The sequence below is a fragment of the Dermacentor andersoni genome, chromosome 5 (assembly GCF_023375885.2).
Source record: "Dermacentor andersoni chromosome 5, qqDerAnde1_hic_scaffold, whole genome shotgun sequence".
Classification (NCBI taxonomy): Eukaryota; Metazoa; Arthropoda; class Arachnida; order Ixodida; family Ixodidae; genus Dermacentor; species Dermacentor andersoni.
Genome location: NC_092818.1, coordinates 169319386 through 169344212, shown reverse-complemented (window position 1 = coordinate 169344212; position 24827 = coordinate 169319386). Strand labels below are relative to the sequence as shown.

The window sequence follows — 24827 nt, the reverse complement described above, 5'->3', positions numbered from 1 at the left end:
TTCTTAGCCTTCACTGGCGGAAGGCCGAGAGCTGTTGGCTACACTACGGTATATATATACTACGGTATAAAGAAGCAGTTTCGAACGGTAGCTTACTGTTCAATTCTTGGCGCGTTCGATCCTCACGACATCGCGACAAGCATGCCAATAGATGTATAAGTGAACGAATGATGATGTTGGAGCACTGGTACGCGTACAATTTCCAGTATTAAAGTGCACGGTGTGCATTTTGTATGCGGAAAGCGACTACGTTCACACACCGCTTCTTGACTTCAGTCAACAAGCCCGCATAAATATAAAGCTTGAAAGGACGGGTTCCGTGTCGAGCGTAAAACTTGGCGCGAATAGTGTGGGCGCCTCGGCAAAGCGACGCACTGACACTTTTGACCAGCTGCACTGTGAGCCGCAGGGGATCGTGGGGAAGTTGAGAGAGCTGGTGCAATAATTTTCTTGCTGTCTCTCACCAGAGATCACTTCCTGTAGGCTGTGAGTGTGAGTTATATTTAACGTCAAGAATTCATTGAACAAACCTGCAGCCAACAGCTCCCTTGGCCAGAACCCGCACTCATGTCATACGCGAAAATATATTTTAGAAGTTAAGCAACACTCATTTCTTTATGATACATCGTAGGGCTTCAGAATATGCATTGAGTGAGGGGGGCATAGAGCAACAAATGCAGGATACGTGAGCAGACAACTCACACAAAAGATCACCAGAATATCAATATGCAGTATATAAAAAGCTGTTTACTGTAAAATATAAATGATAAGTGAATTGTTACACAGTATAAAATGCCTGTTCGAGAGGTCACAGAAATGGTTTTAATACAAAGTGGGCAAGTGAATCACTACACAGTATTAAAATGCTTGTTCAAGAGCTCACGCATATGGTCACGGTCAGTGATGGTGGCGATGGCAGCGGGAATATCATTTCAAAACGCAATGGCGCGTAGTAGCGCAGATGAATTAAAAGCTTCTGTTTTCCGAAATATGTAGACGTCGTCATGTGCGCGTAGGGATCTGAATAGGTAATTCAGGTGACGTTATCACGTGACCATATTTATGGACTAGCCATGAAAGTGCAATGAAGTGACAGGCATCGAACGGCTGGGGCTCAAGTTCTCGTTTAAGTTTAGTAGCACTGCAATGGTGGTCGTATTTACCTAATATAAATCTAGCGGCCCTATTTTGATGACGGGACTAGATTTCATAATTGAATTCTAAATTTGGGTGAACAAAGGTTATATGGTTTAATTTACGCATGTCACAATTATAATGGCGCAAACCAAATGTTGTCAATGCTTTAGCATAAAATGGCTGCTACGCGTTGCTTCCAAGAGAGGCTGAGTGTTATGTGGCTGTTAAGTAGGTGCATGACGAGTAGGTGTACGTATTGTGCACTAAATCTAGTTGATATGAAATTCAAGTGGTGAGCAATAAGTATAAGATAATATTTCTATCCATAACCGTCATTACCTTGCGGCCTTCTCGTTACAGTGGGGATCATTTTAATCGCGACTACATATGCGCCATTATACAGCTAATTTACCCTTATGGAAAAGACTCGTGTAATGGCTACCTTACATAGCTGTCGTGCACATGATATTGCCACTCCACTGTGAAGGGATGACAGTCGTAGACTTCTAGCGGTGGCACAAATTAATGGGGCCTAAATCATATTTATATCCTGCAATTCAGCATTTGTCTCAGAAGCCCTGCCCAGCATTCTCCGGAAAGAAGTGCCATCGATTTGATCTATATTGTAGCTCAAGGGGGAACAGCAATCGCTGACAATAAATAAAGTGCGTTTGAAAGGAATTATTCTTGAAAGACAACAAATTGCGAAGGCATGCACTTGCACTAATTAAAGAAATGTTTTCTTTAGTCGCTGTGCAAGACAAATTCTAGAGACGAGCGGAGTAGATAGCTTGTGCTTCAAGAAGGCTGCCGGCTTTGTAAGTGTGTGTGAAACTCAAAGGAACAGGACTTGTGGAGCCCCTAGCAAGAAACTAAAATGGGGAAAAAGAAAAGAACGAATGAAAAAGAAGTAGATAACTGCGACAAAGATAAGCTTCTCGATGTGGAACGGTTTGTTGAATAAAAGTTTAGGACACGACTTCAATGGCAACTTGTCACAAATACCACTTGATCGCAGTTCGATAATTGATGCAGCATTGTGTAGAAACATGAGTTCAACTCCCTACTTTTGCAACCGTAAAGAAAACCTTTTTTGGTGAATTGAGTGCGTGGAAAGAGCCATCGTACCTTATTTCTGTATATGCATATTTTACTGTACCATCAGTTTCAATTTTCGTCATCGAGAGGAGTAATTGGTAGGCCGTTTCTCTGTGTTTCTCTTGATGCCGGACTTTAGAGCGTCGGCGTCATCCCTCGGCGTCCTCGTAACCAAGTGTACGAGCACAGCGAAGGATAAAAGAGCGAACGCGGAGAACGGATGAAATGCGGCAATAGCGAAGAGAGTGCGAAGAGTAAAGCGCAAGAGGAGTGTATGGCGAAAGCGTGAGATGGAAAGCGTAGTGCCGCGCAAGACGGGCTTTGCGGCGAGCAGGGCTACTAGACGGCGCCACAGTAGCGTGCGTCGTCTGTTCACCAAGGACGTCACCGATACTCTATATGCAAACAAAGGGCTGTATGAGCGGAGGTCTGTCTGCGTCGGCTGCTGTGAGTCGCGCCCACTCGTCACCCATGCGCTGCCTCTCGCAATCTCCCGATTAGCGAGGCAGTCGCACCACACTTCGCTCCGTATGCAAACGTACGGCTCGACTCAGAATATCCGCGCCAGCCACGACATGTGCACTGGGTCAGCACTGGGCCAACGCCGCTTGACCGTACTTATAAACAAGACATTACCACGTGTGAAAACATGCATAACCTACATTGTAGTTGTGAGGGTACACGTCCAATCTTATAACTCGGAAAAAAAATTGCGACTCTCAGAAGTTTGTTCTTCCCGTCCAAAAGCCGAGATATTGTAGAAAGAGCAAAAAAATTCAGGTGGAAAGCAGCAATAATAAATAAAAAAACACAACGTCAGCTTAAAATTTGCTGCAATTCTGTGAAGTTGTGGTTTGTGCAAGCAAATTTTTCTTGCCTCACCTTTCACCTCGCATATTCTTACTATCACTCTTTCCTAACCTATTCACCACATTCGCAATGATACCTTCACATCGGATCACTCAGTTACTCCTGCACGACTTCCTGCATCGACCCGATTTACAATGACTATCTCAGGGATTAGCAGATTGTACCCGGAGAGAAATCGACAGAACAAACGCGTCGGAACCCGGGATGGAAGGCAATCGGTATTATGAATTAAATATGCGCTTCAATGCGTGTATTTGTTGCTGGGAGGATATTTATTTTTCACTTGTCTACACAGACATATATACATACATTCCTAATCCCTAGTAAAAAGCCATAGTAGCAGTAGGAAAAATAGAAAACAGAACATCAGCCAAAGACAACGCAAAGATAAGCCACTAGTTGAAGCGATTAACGGAGACAAGCTACAACAAAAAAGAAGTAATATAGATAAAGCAAGTAACGTATTCGCAATACACTCCCTATCCCGACTGAAATCTCACGTAATGGCAAGGAATGAACAGAGTTGGACAGTGAATTCGAAAGTTCTATATTACGTGGAAAGAAAACTGGATTGGAACGTGTTAGTACGGGCAACAAAAGCATTATGGTCAGAGAGTGGGAACTACACGTGCTTTCTTTCTTAAGCATGATACGAGCGCACTCACAAAAGCTAGGACGAATTTATTTGTGACATAACCAAATTTCGGAGATTCAATTCCTTAACGCAACAAGAGTGGCTAATGGTTCAGGCACTGCAGTGCCTGCGTCGGTGAAAACTGCGACCGTAATTATGGAAGATTAAACAATACATATTATTTGTACAAATTCAAGGGAAGTTATCGCACACTGTTTCTATGGGTACCATACTGCTGCGGCAATTGTTCTTGTAAAGGTGCGTCGTTTACTGCTACACTTCCATAGATCCATTAATTGAGGTATTGGATTGAGGGGCTGCGATAAAGAAACTAGCTCTTAAAACCGAGTCGCTGTGGTGGTGCGACAAAGTGGGCGGCTTGCGCAGCCATGGTGCAACTTAAAATGCGTGGAGACAGTGTTGCATATAGCATTAAGTTTCTCCAACGGCACCTTAAATGTGGTCCCAAATGTTTTTGGAGCTACGGTGAAGATAACAGATGAGAGAGTGCTGAGATAATTGCTATAAATCACCTTTCACTTGGCATTCTCAGAAGCTCTCAGGATATCCCCGAGGTATTAGCTGAAATTTTCCTACTGGCCACAGGCTAATGCTCAGAATATTTGCACTATACAGCTTCAATGAACGCTTTCGCATTTCGTAGTTCTGTTGATATGGTATCATGAAAGGCATGCACAATTTGTTAGCTAAACGTTCCCTTGCTCATAACTGAAAACAAATTTCTTTAATGGGTGCCCAGCTGCAATCGTTCCGCTTTTGCTCACATTGTCAATCATACGTTGCGTACATGTACATTACTGCCTCCTTGGAAAAGTGCAGTAGTCGGTCCGGTTCATATCACTTGCAGCAGACACGACATAAAAAATTATCGCCTCACGTCACTCTTACCAGCATTTTTTTTTGTCAGCATAAAAAAGATGTACTTTATTGAGCATGAGTTTGCTCTATACCTGTTTCGTGAAAAGAAATATGCATTGCTCTTGAAGCTGAAAGAAGGACACGCTACTGCTAAGCATGGCCATTTAGTCACAGTATATTTGACTTCTCTAAAGCGTTTGCTGTAATTGTGATCGATCTCCTTATTAATAAACTCTTCTCTCATTGTATCAGTTCCAGCCTGTGCACACTGATAAGGACTGTTTCTCATAGCGGAATATTTGCCTTTGCATTAGTGCTAAGCTTTTTTTTTTATTTATTTGTCAGCTTCTGGTGTCCTGCAAGCACCTATTTAGGACAATTATCTTTTTTTAATTTTTCTTAACAACCTCAAGATATGCTTACTGCGTTTAAGTTTCTTTCGGCACACTGTGAACGAGAAGATGAAGAAGGGGAGAACTAAGAGACCAGATATTCGTTAGCCACAATCTTATGAATGTCACAGATAATGAAGCCAAGGAAAGCTGATGATATCAACCGTTATCGCGAAGTAGAATAAGTGGGTGATTGTCATATATTTACCACAAGAAAATGCAAGTTCTGCCGCTCAGTGGTGCGCTTTGGATTTTTGCGAATCATAGTCTCAAAGCTTCAATTCTTTTCAGAACCACGTGGTGTAAAATGGATGGCAACCTCTTACGAACCTCTATAGATGGGACCTCTATAGGACCGGACGGAACATCTATAGGAACGGGAAAATATAATTTTGCACCTTTCGTTATTACAATAGTACGACAAATGATCAGCCCAGGATCAGTCGATCAGCCGTTCTTGTTCTGCAATAGTCGGAGGGCGTATCCACGTTGCAGCGTGATCTACCTTACGCTTGATTTCTTTAATATTCCCTTTCTTACGGAGGAGGAAGTTCGAACAAAGAAGAGTGTAGCCCTCTACAAAAGGAGAGAACAGTGAAGCAATAACATTCCAGAGACGGACATCCAGGTTTCTCTTTTCCAAACCCTGCTCGAGAACTAGGCAAGCGAAGGTTGCCGATGGAGGCAATCAAAACGGGTGATATAGTAGACTGTTAGATACGGAGAAACATTGCGAATGCTAACAAAACAAAGACAATGATTCTGCCTCACAAAGTTGGAAAAGTATTGATAAAATGCCCCTGACGAAGAGCTCAATAAAAAGTAGAAAAGAAGTAATGTAAAAAAAAACAGGTAGTGAAGATGGGGAACACGAGAGTCGCTTCTCTGCTTGGCCTTCTCCAGGAAACAGCTTAGCCCACCAACAGCAGTGCTATACATCGACGTTGGACCTAAGACAATTCAATTGGGTCTGCAGGAGCTATTATTTACGGTGTTCGTTTTTTTTTTTTTTTTTTTACCAACGACTATGACGTTGTTTGAAACATATGCCTTTGGTCTGCATAACTTGTTTCTTTTAGAGCGCAGCTCTCGGCGCCCGTTCCTGCGTTCATCGGTGGCGTGCCTTGGCATTCCTCGTAACCGAGCGAACGAGCACAGCGAAAGCTGAAAGCTCGAACGCGAAGCGCGGCGGTGGATGAAAGGCGGTGATAGCGAATAAATCGCGAGGGAGAAACGGAGGAGGAGGCTACAGTGAAAGTATGAGGAGGAAAGCGGAGGAGGAGAGTATGGCGAAAGGGTATAAGAAACGCGTAGTGCCGTGCAAGACGGGCTCTGAGGCGAAGGCCGCTACGAGATGGCGCCATAGTAGCGCGCCGTTGTTTGTTCACCTAAGGCGAGTGCGTCGACCAATACAATAATATATGGAAACAAAGCACTGCATGAATGGTGGTTTTTCTGCGGCGGCTGCTTTGAATCGCGCCCACGTGTCACCCACGCGCTGCCTTCCGCAATCTCCCGATTAGCGAGGCAGTCGCGCCATTCTTTGCTCCGCTTGCAATGTGCCGCACGAGACAGATTGTCCGCACCAGCCAGCATATTGCGAAATGAAAACACGTATAGAGCTTCGCTCAAAATTGACATTAATGAATATCGTAATCGTCGGTGAATTTTTTTTCATTTGGCTATAGATTGCGCTGTCGTTCAGAGGACGCTTGAGCGTATACGGCCCTTTGATTGGGTCGGTTTTCCGGTTTTCGCCCGCTTTTAGCCAAAAGATTCCGAACTTCTTTGCCAGTGTTATTGCCGTTAAGGCACACAGCACCGACTCTCGGACACTCTCACTTACTCGCGCGTTTCATTTTCCATGATCATTACCTCGCAACATCGACTCAGAACACTGGGAATACAGTCATCGTCATCATCACTATGGTTATTATAATTCTCAGCCTATCTTTATCAATTGCAATAGTGAATTAGTATGCAGCTATAGGAAGTAAGTATAGTAGTTTTATCGGCCCTATAAGCTTGTAAACATTCGCTTACTAACTAAACTAACAAGCCTGGTGTCACCCGCGCACAAGCAAACATGAACACATCTCACTCGATGACCGCGCACACTTGCTGTGAAAATGCTGGATTTGATGAAGCGCGGCAGCAGCATCGTGTGAAGTGACCTTTCGCTTCAACTGGAACTAGAACGCGAGAACGCAGCGCACACGAAGCTATCAGCACTCGGCGCACTCTGTCCGCATCGCAGGTCGCTTTCGAAATAGGGCCGGCCCGGCCGCATCATACGCAGCAGCCGCCATAGTAGAACTCCCCCTCTTCCCCTCGGTACCTTGCGAGTGATGGAAGACGGCGCGCTACCTCCTTGTTTTCTTCCCTTGCGCTCGCGAGATTGAGCCGTCATCGTCAGCTCCCCTCGCATGCTTTCACTCGCACATACCGCACACGACGGGCGGCAACGATGTTATCGCACTTGGACTTTAACGGAACATCATGCCGACGCCGACGGCGGAAATGCGTCTGGAGTGTCCACGTAATTGCTACCGCAATAAAAAAAGCACGGAGAAACATGAATTGCCCGAGTGAGAATATTCCACTGCAACAGACCAAAGCACCGTAGTGTGTGCGCGCGCGTGCCTGTGTGCGTTTGTGTGTGTGTGTGTGTGTGTGTGCAGCGCCCTTGATGAGTGAGTGAGTGAGTGAGTGAGTGAGTGAGTGAGTGAGTGAGTGAGTGAGTGAGTGAGTGAGTGAGTGAGTGAGTGAGTGAGTGAGTGAGTGAGTGAGTGAGCGAGTGTGCGTGCGTGCGTGCGTGCTTGCTTGTTTGTTTGCTTGCATGAGCGCTCTACTTCGATCTCACGCCATATCTCAGCTGTTACAGCTCCAGGCGCAAAACTTTGTGCAATCACGTAGCCGGGCTATATACCACGCAGTAGCGGGCATTTCGCTCCCCCCTTGCGTGCATGGAGAGATGACGTCTTTTTCGCCTCATTTGTTTGAACTGTCTGGACGTTCTCTTTTTAAATATAATTTGTGTTGTTCTTGAGTTTCGTTTATACTTCCAGTCTTTTCTTATAACTTGAAAGATTTCTTCTTATCACGCAAGAAAGCACTCGTACTGCACGCCTTCACAGCTGGAGAAAAGTTGCAGTGACGTAACGGATGCTTTTTGAGATAAAATGTTGTGCACTCTCACGCAGAAACCAAGGAACTTGGAAATAAGCGAATCAATTTCGTAATGCTTTCTCCTGTGAATATAAACCAAGTCGTTTACTTTCTGCACAGACTCACCCGAAACTTGGCAGTTCGGAGAAACCTAATGGCTGCCGGCATAAATTGTTCGCCATTAAGCACTAGAGCAATCATTCATCATTCGTGTTCGCGAATGGAAGGGTTACGCAATTCAGTTTCTCTCACAACGAGGAAAGCTATTCATTTATTTGGTTTGTTGTTATACTTCCTGCACTCTCCGTATCTTTCTCTTGGAAGGAAAACTGGGATGCAGGTTATCGCAAACGTGGAAGAAAAAGCTGTTCGTTCCTTTTCTGCTTCAGTTAATTGGGACGATAATAATTAAGCCCTGAAGAGACGGCAGTCAATCACAATAAGGGTAGACGCAATGTACATACGTGTATATGAAGGGCGCTGAAACCAGTGCAGTAACTTATCATTATAAGTGAAGTTTTCATTGCGGAGTAGGCCGGGCGGTTTTGATTCTGCGGGGAGTAGGAAGAGGTCGGAATGCCGAGAGCGCGTGTGGTGGAGACGAGGACTGTGAAGAGAAGAATAGTATGCGTAGGTCGCGGTGCCCATTGATTGGTGACGTCACTGATGATTCCATTGGTGCCACCACGGATGCGCACCTGCGCTCGGTCGCAGAATCTGAACAACGCACCTGAGTGGCGTGAGTTAAACAAGCTCTCTGGTTGGGGATTTGTGTAACACTGCAGAGACGGCTGCAAACGGAGCAACACGTCGATCAGAGAAAAGTAGCGCAGTACGTGCAGCTGCTTTAACCAAAATACGGTAACTTCGATGTCGGCAGAGGAGCGACTAAGGGAGACGAACAACGAAGAGCTTCTCTTACTTTTACGATCATATTTAATTATCCTCGAGAGAGTTTCTGTCTAATTTTTAACATTATGATTCGTTCTTCAAGAAGTCCATTACGAACAGGCCCAAGAAGCAGGAAAGAGCTGTAGGCGGGCGAATGACTAGGCGATATTATATATATATATATATATATATATATATATATATATATATATATATATATATATATATATATATATATATATATATATATATATATATATATATATATATATATATATATATATATATATTAACTCTGCGGTTTTGCTTGCCAAGACCATCATGATGTGATTATGAGGCACGCCGTAGGGGGGGGGGGGGGGGCAGTAGTAGTAATAAACTTTATCAAACGAGCAGGTGACGTACTTACCCTAGGTGGGCGGCGTCCTCAGTCCAGGACGCCGTGGGTTCTCGCCGACCACCGCGCGCTGTCCACCAGGCTCGCCTGGTCGTCAGGGCCCGGGCTAGCTTGCCGGTCCTCCCACTGCTCGACGCTTGGTTCGTTGATGGATGGTACGTCGGTGCCGTCACTTTCCCATACTACGTGATAGAGGGTGTTGGACACTTTGCCGTGCTTGCCTTCTTGCTGCAGCTCGTTGTGGGCATTCAGTTTAGGAGCATAAAATTGTGGGAAGGAGTTCGTCAGAAGTATTTGGAATTGGACCGCTTCATCTCTGCACAGCCTGGGGTGTAGGGGAGTATAGCGCCTTCTGTTCAGTCAGTAGTGCGCGAGTATGTGCGAGTACTGGAGACCGCGTTCGGCCTCCTGTCGACGAGGTCCAGCGCGTTTGCTCGGAAAGCGCGTACTCGAGAAGCAGCGTCTGCCGTCGCGTTCCCCGACAGGGGCTCCGTAATAATTTTTACCACCTAGGGTTCTTTAACGTGCACCAAATGCATAGTACACGGACGCTTTGGCGTTTCGCTCCCATTGAAATGCAGCCGCCGCAGCCAGAATTTGATCCTGCGCCGTCGAGCTGAGTAAACGTAAGCATTACTTGCGCGTGAGTGAGTGAGTGAGTGAGTGAGTGAGTGAGTGAGTGAGTGAGTGAATGAGTGAGTGAGTGAGTGAGTGAGTGAGTGAGTGAGTGAGTGAGTGAGTGAGTGAGTGAGTGAGTGAGTGAGTGAGCGAGCGAGTGAGTGAGTGAGCGATGAGTGAGTGAGCGATGACAGAGCGAGTCAGTGGTACTGATGCACTACGAAGCATATAGTTTTGAACACTCGTTCCAGAATGCTCTTTCTTCCTTTCATCAATAGGTCCGGCAACTATTATAATATGTGAAGGCCACATTGCACGCAGACAGATAAATTTTGTCTCTCTTTCAACCTGACGTGAACGCACATATTGGTATTTCAAGCACGTTTCTATTTGCATGCCGTCGTCACGCAATATTTAAAATTAAATATTTGTGATAACATTTCTCCAAGGCTAATGATATAATCTAAGAGGAGGCCCATTCGCTGGTAGCCAAGGCTATAACGCGCCGACGCTTACTCGGTGTGCGGATTGTCCACCCTCTTGTTCAGCACCTCCTCATCACGTGCAGGTACACTCTGTAAATAGTCCCTGCTTGTGTTTTTTAAGAGTGAACTGAGAAAGATTGCTATTGATTTATGTGTTGCGTTCTATTTACGTACATTTTAGCGGCGGTGCGCGTTATTCACAGTAACCACTGCCGAGTTCCGCAGTGACCGTCCGTTACAGTGGAGCGAAGAGAAAGAGCAAGACGGGAGCCCCGAAGAGGAGAATAATGAGCACAGCCGCCCTTCTATTCTCATTACTGCAGTGTACACAATGTTTAAATAGTTTCTGTATAAATAGTATTTTATGTAGGATTTCGCCCATGTAAAGTATAGTCACTTTGTTCTTGTTATTGTTCTTGTTTATAAAATTTGCGACCACCAACGTGCCCCAATGGGGCAATGCGCGAGCATTCATCCCGTAAGTTCTCTCAGTATGTTTTTCTACTGCTTCCTGCAAAATGTGACTTTCCAAACAGATTTGCTAGATGTGACTAACATTCCGCTCGATTTGAATACGTCTATGTGAGCAAGAACGCCGCGCCGAACTAGTATAGCTCAGACGAATAAGCATATGAAATGGTTTCCGCGCATAACACTCAGCTGTCACCGAACGCACGAATACCTTCATTAAAATTTGAAGAAAGGGGGTTAACGAGGGGCCCGCTTTTTATTAGTCATGTCATAAGTAGTAAACAAAGACTGACACCGAGGGCAAGAATGGGGGAAATTACTTGTGCTTAATGAATGAAATTTCGGGTGCCAAAGTTGTGAGATCGTTCCGCACCTGCGGCAAGTTGTTTTGTTAATCCACTTCTATTTCCATTAATTTATCGTTTCTTTATTTCATTTATTAAGCACAAGTAATTTCCTCTGCTTTGTCCTCGGTGTCAGTGTTTGTTGGCTTCTTATGGTATGGTTTATTGAAATTTGTGTCATATGGTCCCTTTTGAAGTGAACACTCTTAAGTTTAACAGAATTCTTAAACATCTCGTGCGGCAGATAGCTTACTTCAAGCCCTTGAACCGGAATATTCAGAGGCGGTCATTACTACCTCGAGAAATGGGAACACGTAACCAATTATTTGACAAAAATTGCTAAACAACTTCTTAATTAATTATTTGACGGCACATAATGCAATGTACGAATTTTAACCGATGAGAGTTTAAAAGCATATAGACTTAGAACAAGTTTTACATAGACTTCGATATATGCGGCATCAAACTAGAGGTAAAAATGCACTGTTGTTGTATTTACTTTTTTAAACGCTCTTTTATTCATTCAAAGAACGAAATTAACTTGAGCGCTCGTGTATTTCATCACACTTTGGCAACATATTTGTCAAAACTAGCGTCACCGTGAAAATTATATTCAAGTGGATATGCCTTGCAAGCTCACCGGCTACAATTAGTAAATTGCTGTAACGAATTAGGTTGTTATTGGTGATTTCTTGTTAATTAGTTATGTGTTTCAATTTCTTATGCAAGTAATGTCCGCGTCTTTTAATAATCCAGTTGAAGCTCCAAAATTGTGCTATATTCCACAGAAAATTTCTGAAAATTCTGTAGAACTGCAACATTATAACATGGCAGTTTGCGCCAGTATTTTTTTTTTTACGTATCTACTTCTTTCGTACACCTTCACCGCAGACTAAGAATTTAAAAGAAAATCTTATTTTTTCGAGCTACTAAGCTAAAAGCAAACGAGGGAAATGCCAAGTAGCCGCAAAAAATTCCATGGCACTAAAAGCCTCCTTCCTCGTCTTCCCCGCACCATCGATCCCGTCTATATTCTACAGAGCCCATTTGTCTCTTGCCGCTACAAGTGAAGCTCAGGCTCGTGCCTCACGACGTGCGCACAATGTCGTTGGACCTCCACAGCAGTCCGTGGCTCCGCACCCCTACGACGCCGACACCTTGTTCAGGCTGCACGCCGTCAGCGGAAGCCATATCTTCGTCATCGTGCAGGGAGCGAATGACAGGCGCCCTACTGCGTCCTGGCTAATGAAGAGCTATCTCCTTCATTAGCAGCCATTAATCAACATTATGTCGACATCCACATAGGTGCCCGAACGGCTGTGCTGCTACGCTACGTCGAGAAGTGTGGTGGCTTTTCCTTACAGAACGTCCGCTATTCGTCTGACTAGATTTTGTGTGCCTTATTTCTGTACGGCTTGTAATCTTTCTCTGCCTTCACTTTCCGCCATCTCAACACCAGCAAAATTTTCTTTAGCGCCTATAGAGAACGGTAAATAGTCATATGCCGATTACATGTGATGCTGACATTACGAGATGACATAAACACCTGCAATAGCGGGAATATTACCACTTCTTTGAACAAAATCATCCGCACGTGCTGAACGCTTTCATCGTGACACTTTTTCGGCTTATGACTGGGCACTCTTGCAATTTGGCATCAATGTTAAAACGCCACAGCATAATTAAATATAGCATTGTCATTTTCTATCCAAACGAGCCAACGCAGGGAACATCTTTGAACAAACTTCATGCAGCGGTATAGTCATGCAAGCATTATGAAATAATCATAATAATGTTACGCTAGAGCCTTTCTTTTTGAGGCACCGTAACGCTCGACATATTAAGGCGAAATCCTTATATGGCTCATGGGTGGAAAAACTGACCGCCGTGCGTGATGACACCAAAATTCAATGGCACCAAAATTGGTGGTTGAACCCTCGACCTTTGTTGGGAGTCGAACCCACGACCTTCGGCGTTAATTACGGCAATGTTGTCCGCGTGGTCCACAGCTCACTTTTTTTCGCAAGCTTCTGCGCGTATTATCAGGGTGTAGAGACTTCGAGCATTCTATAGAAATTACACGATCAATGATAGAGCGCTTAAAAGCAGTGAACTGCTTTTAACTGTAGGCGGTCACGTCGAATTCGTTTGGCGCAAAGGTGCTTGGTGTTTTGAACTTTGCACCGTATTCGTCTTCTGGTTCCCAGCGACTGCTGGGTGCATTGTGTCCGCTGCCGCGAAGCTTGCGCGTGGCCACCGAAATGCGTGGCGCGCCGGTGCATGCGAGCGCTGAGACACGCGTCATTCGGCTACCGGGCTACTCTCTCGCACTTCGGATGGATGTTATGAGCGTCACCTTTGGAACGGGATGGTCGATTGCGCCACCAAGCTTTTGCTATTATATTGTCTAAGGTGCTATCTATGTTAAATAAAGAAAAAGAAAAGGAAGAAACCACGATTAATTCCCATAAGCTAAGTTTCTGAACCCCTACTGCGAACTTTCTTTTTGTACGCATCCGTTGTTTGTCGTTTCCTTGCTTTTCTTCCACCAATCCTCCAATCACCTCTTACTAATCTCTGTTGCGGACATCTTTACCTTTCCGCTGCTCTTGCTGAACTCAAGGGCCTCAAGGAGGCCAGTGATTCCTAAATCAATCGCTGGGCAGACATCTTCACATTCTAATAAAACTCGCTCCATCGTTTCCCTAGCTATACCGCAGCAAGCACTTGTATCTTCTTCCTTCTTATATCTCGCTTTATATGTGCGTGTTCTAAGGCATCCCGATCTCGCTTCAAAAAGTAATGAGCTTCCCTTCGAGTTATCATCAATTGTTTCTTTCCTGATTTCTTTTGTTCCTCTTAAGTAGTTACTCATTGCAGGTTTCTTTTCCATTGCCGCCAGCAATGCTTCATTTGTAGTCGTCCCATCAGCGCCGAATGCGAGGCGTCTGGCTGACTTTTGGTCGCAATCGAGTCCTGATTGTAGCCCTGATTCCAAGCAAACAACCGCATTTGAAAATGTATGTCCTGGAACCATTACACCCGAGCACCTCGTACCTATTGTATCCCCACAGTGCTCTGTGTTTCATTACCACCGCATTTCTCTTCCACTTTACTGTTATTGATTTTTCATGTGTTTCCGTCGTTTTTATATTTATATTCTTTTACACGAGGTATTTCCTGGCCCTGTATTGACACTGTCCGTTCACTGTTTTTATTGAATACCATAACACCTGCTTTTTTAACGCTTAACTTCAGACCTAAATTCTCGCTTTCCTGTCCACAGATATTAGCCAGACGTTGCATATCACTTTGCTTGTTCGCTAGCAACACAATCTCGTCCGCATAAAACAAACCTGGAAGCTGCTGCTCTATTACTGCAGCCGCCTGTTTGTATGAGAGATTGAACCCGTTATCACTTCATTCTAGCGCCCTTTTTATCCTCACCATGTACATCATAAATAGCAGTGCGGATAAAGGGAACGTCTGCCTCAGTCCCTTAGTGCGCATTTCTGGACGCGCTGCGCCATCTAGCTGCACTGCCGAGAAGTCCGTGCGCATGACCACAGAGATGAGAAGCGTAGCGCGCCGGTGCCCGCGAAAGCTGAGAATTATGCCGTGACTTTCCCCACACTCAGTGGCGCATACTCAGTTACTCAAGTTGGCGATAGGTTTACAAAACCCAGCGCATTCATGGCGCAGTTCGCTAAAGAGTTTCCGTGAAAGGCGTTATGAGAAACGGCACATTCCCCGTGCATTTGTGCCGCAGCTTGTTTATGCATCGGGTTGTTGTCCTTGAGGAACTCTACTGACATGGGTTCGATTCTGCTCAGCATGGGAGAAATTTAAGGGATATTTTTCTTCATTGTAAACCGGCACATTCCCAGTGGGACATCTCTAGGTAATCCAGTCGGCATCAGAGACGTTCATTGAAGAGCGGAACTCACCTAAAGGCACATACCGAGTGACCCAAGTTGTCATCAAAGATGCTCATTGGAGATCGACACAGACCGAGTGGCGCATGCCCAGTACTCCATATCGGCGTCATGAAGTTAGAACAGCGGTACCTACCCAGTCCTGCGTCTACAGCGACCCATGCAGCGTACTAGAGGTTCATTGAAGAGCCGCACGTATGTACACACTGCCACATGCTCAGTGATCCAAGTTGGTCTGATCGTTGGTTTCGAACCCTGTTACCTCAGCACATGAGCAAGATGCGCAACCCATTCGACTGACTACCCAGTGACCCAGCTAGGCTGAAAAAAGTTAAATACAAACATGCATAGACACAAACGACGATACACAGCTCCCGTAAAGTGCGTGAAGTACCCAAGTATACTAACAGATGAAAAACAAAAGTGGACTGTGGACAACGCGCCCACGCTGGTACCCTAATCCACCACAGTCAGTCAACCCCTCATTTGTGATAGCCTACATGGCTGATGGGTGCTGGCCAAAGCCTTACCCATCCTTTCTTCCTCGAACAAACCTCGATGGTTCAACCAAGCAGCCACATTACACCCAGCAGTCAGTGCGAACGAGAGGACGTGCATGGTGCAAATTTCAAACACCAACCACCCTTGCGCAAAACGAATTCCAAATGATCGCCCACATATCAGAGTTCGCCCCTCTTAACCGATCGATATTTGATCTGGTGATTTCTGTAGAGTGCTTTGAAGTCTATATGCCCACTGAGGGCATGCGCAGAAGCTTAGGCTACTGTGTACAACCACCGCAGCTAGTGGATGAGGGTACGAGCGTGAGCGCGTTGGTAATGCCCTCCTTATTAATTGGTGTCCTCTTCCGGTTCATGGGAGCTGTGGTGGCTCTTGACGCTGCCGCTGAGTGAGAGAAATTACCGCTCCCGTCAATAGCGAAACATCACATACTATTCTGAAGCGATTAGGTATACAACAGGGCTAAGGAAGAAATAATTCAGAAGAAGGAAGTGTAGGAGGCGTACCAAGATAATTCTAAATGGCTGTAGCCAATCTGCCTCTAAGGCACTCACAAACGCCCTGATGTCGCTCTTTCTCTTTTGTAGCAGAGAAATAACTCAAGGGCATATTATGTCGGAAGCATTCAGATCAGAGCGATGCGGTGGGTCACACTGGTCTCACTCTCCCAGTGAAAGGTCGGCGGGCCATTATGCTGGTCGGAAGGACGCAATCAGCACCGGGAACTTCCGGCATGATGGTGCGAGGGCCGCATGGCCGTTCGCAAAGGGCCCTATCCGCACGCACCTTTCCCTTGCTTTCATTTGTCCTGCCTTCTTCCTGTCAGTCCTTTATTCTGGCACTGAGCAACAGTCCATTGAACGACACACTAACGTCTGCCCCTTTCGCCCATCATTCTTTGGTGGAAAAAGTACCACCCTCGCTTTCATTCTCTGTTCAGAAAAGTGCGAAGGGGCTTTTTCATTTCAGTACAGCTGACAACCACGTTACTGTCACTCTTATTCACTAAGTTCTTTACTGTTTTCGGCCCATCAAATGCACTTCCTATGGACAGGCTAAACGGGAGCTGTCTCTCGCATTTGTGTCGCCGAGGCTGAACTTGTTCTCTTGCTTTTTAGCTATGCAGTTGTTTATCGTGTTTTTAACTTCATGTGAAAGGGTGACTCGCGCAGATGGTTGTGAAATGACGGGCACCAAGGCGGCGTGTATGTACACATGCGCAGACATGCAGGTTCTGCCTGTTTATGCTTGCTTAAGTTTGTTGCTCTTTGAAGATTCTGGAGCCATATTCTAACAATAATAGTTCATATTGCCATATGCATCGCACAGCATACTTTACGCAGCTTAGTAATGTATAATGATAAAGCATCAATGTTGCATTACTCAATAACTGCAGCAAAAAGGTGATGACCTAAGTATTTGCGCACAAACATAGGCGGTAGAGAACATGAAGATGGACAGTAGGGAATAGGATGTGATGTGACGCAACAGTAACTTGCGTGGAGCATTGAGACAGCTAAACACTGGTTGGTTAAGTTGTGCGCAAACATTCATAAAATTTAATTGAATGTCCCAGCTAAGGGCACCTGGCAGTTTAGTCTCCAAGAGAAGCCTGGGGAGAGTGAGGCACTCCGTCGATTGCGCACCACAGCGTAGAAAATGAATAACTGATGAACAAAAGGTATTTAAATAATTGAGGCCATAAAGTTGGAATACTTGGACGAATAAACGTACCCACGAAGACGACTCCGAAAATTCTCGACACTTTAAGCAGACACTTCACAAACGTCTCCGCGAAAGTGGCAATCCAAAATACACCTTCAACGAGCGGGCGTATTCCATGAGCTAAGAAAGAATTTCCTTAATTTGGACGTTTTATACTCACCGGCTTTGTGCAAAGAGTGACACGGGAACAGTGTAACAAGGACTGTGTGTCAGTCTGCATCCATCCATTTTGTCTTTGTCGATGAGGTGATTGAAGTGTTTCGAATCGGCACCGCAGCAGTAATAAAACAGCGGGCCAACAAACCCTTGGTACTCCGTGCGTCTATTCAAGAACGCTGTTGCCACGAAAACCATAGAAGGATGCGGGCGGAGGCCACCAAAATGAAAAACATATTTCCAGGGCTGAGTAAACATTCCGCAAGGTTAGATGCAGTAAAACTGTCTACGAGAGGACGAGAGATAAAATGGAAAGAAACGAAGAGAGCTGCAGGTACAAGAAAAAAAGAATAGGCAATACGAGCGAGTCAGGAAGCAACGAGAACACAGATATTGCTCGTTTCCTTGGTGCAAGTGTTTGGCTGTACCTCAGCCCGGTGCCGTCTGCAATACCTTGATCACAACCGCACAACCACGTAAGTTTGCTCTAAAGATTGTGCATTCGCTTTTGTCTGACTTCAGTCTGGGAAGGAAACGTGGTCGAAAGCTACACAGGCATAGATGACACACGTGTGAATGGAGCTGGCGTGCGACAGTCAGCTGGCGCGGTGGTGGTCTTGAAAAACAAGAGAGTAGATCAGAAAAAAAGCGCAACCCTTTTCGCACATAATGTTTTTAAAAATGAGCATCACGCAATTCCTTCGTCGTCATGTGTACATGGCAGTAGCGAAGTTCACCCTTAAAATGTTTATAAGGACACTTATACGTGGGCTATCAAACAATCTGAAGAACTGAAACGGGTAAAGGGAGACTGAGGACGTGTATTTGCACGGATGAACCGCTAGGCGCAGCTTCGGAGTCGACTGTCACGCTCTGTGAATCAGATGTCATTACAAGACGAACAAAAGCAACCGTCGTGATGCGAAAAAGACTCTTCGAAATATATTTTCTATATGTTGCACGGATGAAATAAATGCAAATGTAGCACAATGCAAACTGAAAGACTTTCCTTTTTGTCTTGTCTTATCGTTCTTCTCCGCACATATAACTGTTCACTGCGTGAACATGAGGCTCTGCTGCTTAGTGCTTTTTTTTATCGAGTTTTGGATCTTTTCAGTGCACCGGCTCTACAGGTTTAGAGTGCCTGGGCCGATAGGCATGTGCGTACCGAAATTGCAGGAAGTGATTCCAAACGTGCCTCAAAACGCCCGAGAGGCACGTTTACATAACGAGGCTACGTAACGTATCCAGTGTTCAAAGCACGTCGTGCCATATGCATCCTATACAAGTTTAGTTCTGAGCACTTTCTGCTTTATGATGAAAGCAGATAGCTCGATCAAGCAACCGTAGAAGAAAAGAAACGTAAAATTAAACGCACAATCGTAAAGTGCAGGATTTAAATGCAAGTTACAGCATGCAAAATATTTGCAGTCCGTGGTTGTCTTCCCACTTTCTCAGCGGCAAGCTTATTTTCCCAGTATGGTTGGCCCCATTAGTCGAAAAGGAAAGGGCTGTGAGGATCGACATAGTGAGTATGATAGTGGTGAGGTGTGACAGTGGGCGAGAATGCATTCTGGCAGGCGGGACTAGCATGACGCCAAGCATGGATGAAGACGACAGGACGATCAAAAAGGGTGTTCTGGTCGCCAACTCAATCAGATGGCCCGCGTCATCAGTGCGTCGTGTTAGCAGCTCGTGGAGGCAACGAGGCCTTTCCAAATTAGGCTCCGTCGCCAAATGACGCTGACCCCGTGCTAACTGTGCTCCTTCCTTTTCGAGCCATTCTCGCCCGGCAGATCTGCGAATCCGGCCGTCCACTTTCTCAATTCTGTTTTCCCTCTCTCACAGTGAAGCGCACTCCCCGCTCTGTTAGAAATGCGTCAGTGGAGGTCACCGCCAGCGCTCGTTCAGTATATGCCTCAGGGGGAGCTTTTGCCGCCAGGCTCATGGAAGGCTCCTGTCTATAACCTGCCATTGCTGCGCCATCATGTAGGCAACCACAGCCACGTGCGAGATCCCCCAAAGCAATGTAGGCATTGGTTTGCTGAAGCACGACACATCACCTCCACTATGCGCGAATCGTATTGACAAACGTGGCAGCTTGGCATTCAATCTTCTGGAATATACTTAACGATAAACGTCTAGAAACTGTTTAAACATCAGAAAGCGGTTACTATTGTTTTGCAATGTGTTCGACAATCTTCGATCTTGTTGTTGAAGCAGAAATTACTGAATTACTGAATTTTCCTCAATTTTCTTTCGAACCCGTGCAAAAATACCCCGTTACCTATACTAGTAACGCCAACATGAAAGTAGAGTCGTTATCATTATAAACACAACACTACACCTAGAAGATATCATAAATCTAGAAAAAAAGAAAAGAAAGACGAGTCTCTGCCGTTTTATTTCCTCGTATTTCTATGTTTTACAAGAACCGACTGGCGCAATAATTATTCTTTTACACGCGTTTCCTTGCTTCTGATTTTGTTCATCAACGACACCAGTCATTACTTAACGTTCTGGCGCGTTTTATCTCAATTCCGGGTTTTAAGTTTTAGGTAGAACGAAATATTTTTACCAGGGTGCTCAAAACTCAAGATAGCCTCCATCTTGCACTGAAATTGTAGTTGTTTGAATATAGCATTGAATGAATAATTAGCAAACAAGCGATGGTCCGTAACATCGCAGAGCGGTAAAAACCATTTAAATGAAACCTACGCTATGACTTCAATTTGCAAACGAAATGAGGAATTCTCGTGAAAGTTGGCAAATTTCACAGAGAATGGTTTCGGTCTGTACTATTTATGTAGATCTTTTATACAGCAAAACATAAATAGAATATATGCCAGGTTTACCATATCTGCTGGTTCCTCCTTTGAGTTTGATGAGAAGTGAGAATGCTGTGATGCTAAATATTTCTATGCGTGGAGAAAGAAGCGGTTGCGAAATAAAGTTTGTCTCGAGATGGCTGACAGTGCGTGAACATGTTCCCCTTATTCCGTCTCAGCCAGCGGAAAAAGATGCGTCAGTGAATTCTCATTTGCATCAGAGTGGGTGGCTGCTCTTAGATTTACCCATGGGAAAGCAGTTCTTGGCTCCCTTCAGCGCAAGTGCACCAAGAATGAAAGAAATATATATAGGAAAGTCACTCACTAAGTCTACATCCTAATTCTCAGAGCGTCACTCATGTCTTTCAAAGCGGGGCTGCAAAGGAAAAAAAAAGAAGACGTCTTCAGAGACGCCAGCTTTGTAAGTGCAAGTTTCCTCGCAGCTATGCAACACGTGCTTTCGTAACGTCGCAGCGGGTAACCATAAGTAACATTCGCGAAAGAAAAAAAATAGCAGAAACGTAAAATCAGCCTACAGCCTATTAACTACTAGCCAACAAGACGACTTCGTTGAAGCAGTCTCCATAAGCAAAGTAATTTTCTGCACGGAACTAAATTATGCAAGCTTTTGCCAGAGCAAATTTTCTTACCCGTCAACAGCGCAAGACAAGTTTATTCTGAACTCCAAGATTTTTCTTCACAAAAATACGATCTGATTATCAGACACGCCATAGTGCATGGTACCCAATGCATGGTACACGAATGTTATTGCATTCCGCCCCCATGAAGACAAGTTTATTCTATTTCAGAATATAAATATGCAGATGACAAAAATAGTTACGGGCGTTAGCCGAGACTAGTTCAGTTGGCCTTTCCGTCGCTAAGAAAACTACTCTGCAGTAAAGTGGCTTCTTCCTGAGTAGGGTGTGTAAACTGTGAATAGAATGTTTCAAGTTAGTGAAGGCAAATAATGGTGCCGCCCCTGGCCAATAGCACTGAACCCAGCGTAAAGGGAACACGATTTCTTGCACATAATACGCCTACTCATAAAGAGCACTGCTTGGGCGTCGTCGTAAATATTATATTATTTTATATTTTCTAGCCGACTGTGTAGAAATTAGGAGAGTGCAGCGATTTAATTGAATTGAAGTTTTATTCCGCAACCAGAAAAAAATTATCGAGGAGGACAGGCAAAAGCTGTCAGAACAGCTTGAGGAGCCCTGGCCTTCTGGTACACGGGACAGCATAAGAGCGTGTGCCTATGCGAGTATAATTTACTAAGTGGAAAGACATACATGAGTTATAGAACTTCACTTGAAAAGCGGATTAGAATTAATTCAGTTCTCAATATTAGCAAGGTTATCAATGGAACGATTGTTCATGGTCGTGACCATATGAAGCCAACAGACAATGAAGTTAAGGAGAGTTAAGGGGGACTTGGCCTACGCTTTTCTTCGACTTCATTTTCTGACTTCATTTGGTTGCGACGGACGAAAACTTCAGCAGAACCAATTTTACGATGAGCGTCGACTTTAATGTGATTGGCCGAAACATGTCATCTATTTATTTATTTATTTATTTATTTACTTGGTTATTTGATTGCTTGTTTGTTTATTTGTTCGTTGAATAATTTATGTATGAGGCATCTGCGGCAGCTGGGTTTTCCCATCGGGCTTCCCTCGAGACACGCCTGGGCCTTTGTAGCGCAGCCATCGTAATATGCGCGGGCGACGTGTGTCTGAAAAAAAAATTGTGGCAGAGCGCATCTCAAGATGAATGTCGCCGTTACTACGATTATGAATCTACTAAAATAGCAACACAACGTATTGCCACCACAGAGACGCATCACAGATGAGGATTGTCTGTAGCCGGGTTTCTTTCGCGCGCTGCCCTCTGGACACGCTGGGCCATTCTGCGGCGCCGCCATGGACTCCACGCGTGGCGCTTGTGTGAATATGCATTCAGAGAAGGTTGTGTGGCATATATGTGACGCAGGTTTGAAAGCGCCAAGCACCAAATAAATTTTAGGCGTTCCTTTTTTTTGCTTTTCTTTTGCCATTGACGAGTAGCAGATGCCCATTGATGCAAGTTGGCATCAAAGGGGGCCATTCAAGAGCGGTGCATGCCCACTGACACCTACCCAGGGACCCAAGATGGCTTCGAGGACAGTCATTGAAGAGTGGTGCATAGCCATTGGCACATACACAGTGAACCAAGTTGGCGTCAGGGAGGTGAATTGGAGAGCGGAACATAAGAAGTGGCGCATACCCAGTAACACACGCTCGCATGAAACGGTTTAACTTATCAGGGACACATACCCAGTGTCATACGACCAGTGACCCTAGATATTCCGGTGCTTGGTTTCCAATCACATTCCCTCAGCACAACAACCCGATTCTCTACCCATCTGACCATGGACGACCAAAGTTGGAGTGAAAGAGATTAGATACGGACGAAAGGACAGACAGGCAAACATACCGCAAACTCAAAGAATAGCAATGGCATTAATAAAACTAAAAATTGGGGCAGTCGGTTCCTCTCGCTGCAGTTAGTGATACTTCGTCGTAAAGTTGACTACATGTAGGAGAGAAGAGCGCGGCCAGAGGTAACCAGGAGGCGTTTCGTCTTTGTCTTATATTGATCTACAAGTTACGCGTGTCCATATCTCTCAGTGCTGCAAGCTGGGTGCATGGAAATGGAGGGTCTGAACTCTCTTACTGCGAGCCCACGTGCGCAATCATGTCCTATTTGTTGAGAACAGCGGCTAACACACCGGTGGGTGTCTCTCATTTGAGAAAGTGCTTGTTTTGCGCAGGCAACATTCCGGCTTCTTTGGTAACGTGGTTAGACTGGGAAGTAAACTCACAGAAGCGCGCGCTTTGTCTCAGTAAATACAAGTTGTGCGCTCGCGCGAAAAAGCACGACGTTCTGTGTGTGCAGGTTGCACGACACGTGAAAAATTGGGTACGCGTTAGTTTAACTCGCATACCTCGCAAATTTCTAAAACTTTTCATATGTAACGGGCCGATTGTTTAGTCAAGCAGGTTAAACGTTAACGTGTATCTGTGCTTGATTCGAAGTCTTGAGTTATCATTACGCGATTCGCTTCAGCAGAAACCTACCTTGCACTGCTTGCGTTTCTCAAATGAATAAACAACCCTGGTTCTGTTTCTGCCCCGAATTTCTATGCATGGCATCAGAAATACATGCTGCAGTAAACGGATATTTCAATGAAAAAGAAAGGAAACCTGTGTCGACGTCTGCTCGTACAAGAAGTTCAAAGAAGCTGTCAAACAATGATGAGAATTAAATTCTCTTTCGTTTATTCCCTGAAACAAACTGATGTCATTCGGAAATGCACGTTTCCTTATGCTATAGAGGTAATATTCGTCAATGTGTTATGTGCTTTCGTGTTTGGTATTCTTCAGAAATGCGCTTAGAAGAAAATCATGTAAGAGGAAATGAGATTTTTCTGTATTTTCATGAAACACAAGGTTTCATTCTAGTTCTTTGTTTTTTCTTAAGTATACTATTATTCACCGCACTTTTTAGCTTTTAAGTATGTTCCCCCACCAACAAGAAAAATAGCGGTCAGGAAACTTCTGCAGAAGAAGTTGTCAAGCAATCCTTAAAGAAGAAGCTTACCTTTTGAACATTCAGAGCAGACAGTCAAACGAAAAGAGAAAATACAAGCCTGATCGGTAGACAACCTTGCAAGGTCGCAGTCAAAATGCCAAAGATTCGTTTCGGGATAACAACGCTATAAACAAATTTACAAACGTTGTTTGTTTATTATTAAGGTCTTCTATTTGGATTTCATGCCTGACAAAGCTCCGTCGCAAGCACCTTGACAGAAATAGCTGACCAAATATTTCCTTGCTTATTGGTATACTTGTAAATTTGTGCATGTCGTGGCCGCTGGCCGACAGGTACACATCGGAATGATGGTGATGTGGTAGCTTGGGCGTACCTTTCAACCTAGTTCAAAGGGCGTACCTTTGAACATGAAAGAGGCGGATTGCCAAGCATTGCTAGATACCGCGTGCTGTTGTCGGTGCGCAACCAACAGCAGCTAAGTAGAAGAAACTGAAGCAAACAAGACTGGGGTGGCCATCCCAACTCCTATAAGCTGAGCTAACAAGAGGCTTTATCAGTTGTTTAACTATTTATCCTTAAACAATTTTTGAAGCTGATATCTCTTTGAGGCAGAAAAATTTAAGCTGGAATAAGTGACAAGTTATCTTCATTTATTCCTCTCTCTGTCCTTCCATTTTTTT

At 44.7% G+C, this 24827-nt stretch overlaps 1 long non-coding RNA gene across 1 annotated transcript in view; it reads right to left on the bottom strand.

Moving 5' to 3' along the window:
• LOC129385146 (uncharacterized) overlaps positions 1-24827 on the bottom strand; it is a 254529-nt gene that overhangs the window by 114834 nt on the left and 114868 nt on the right. Inside the window, exon 2 of the long non-coding RNA XR_008612731.2 lies at positions 9479-9648. This is a non-coding gene — a long non-coding RNA (uncharacterized lncRNA). The remainder of the gene's footprint in view (positions 1-9478; positions 9649-24827) is intronic.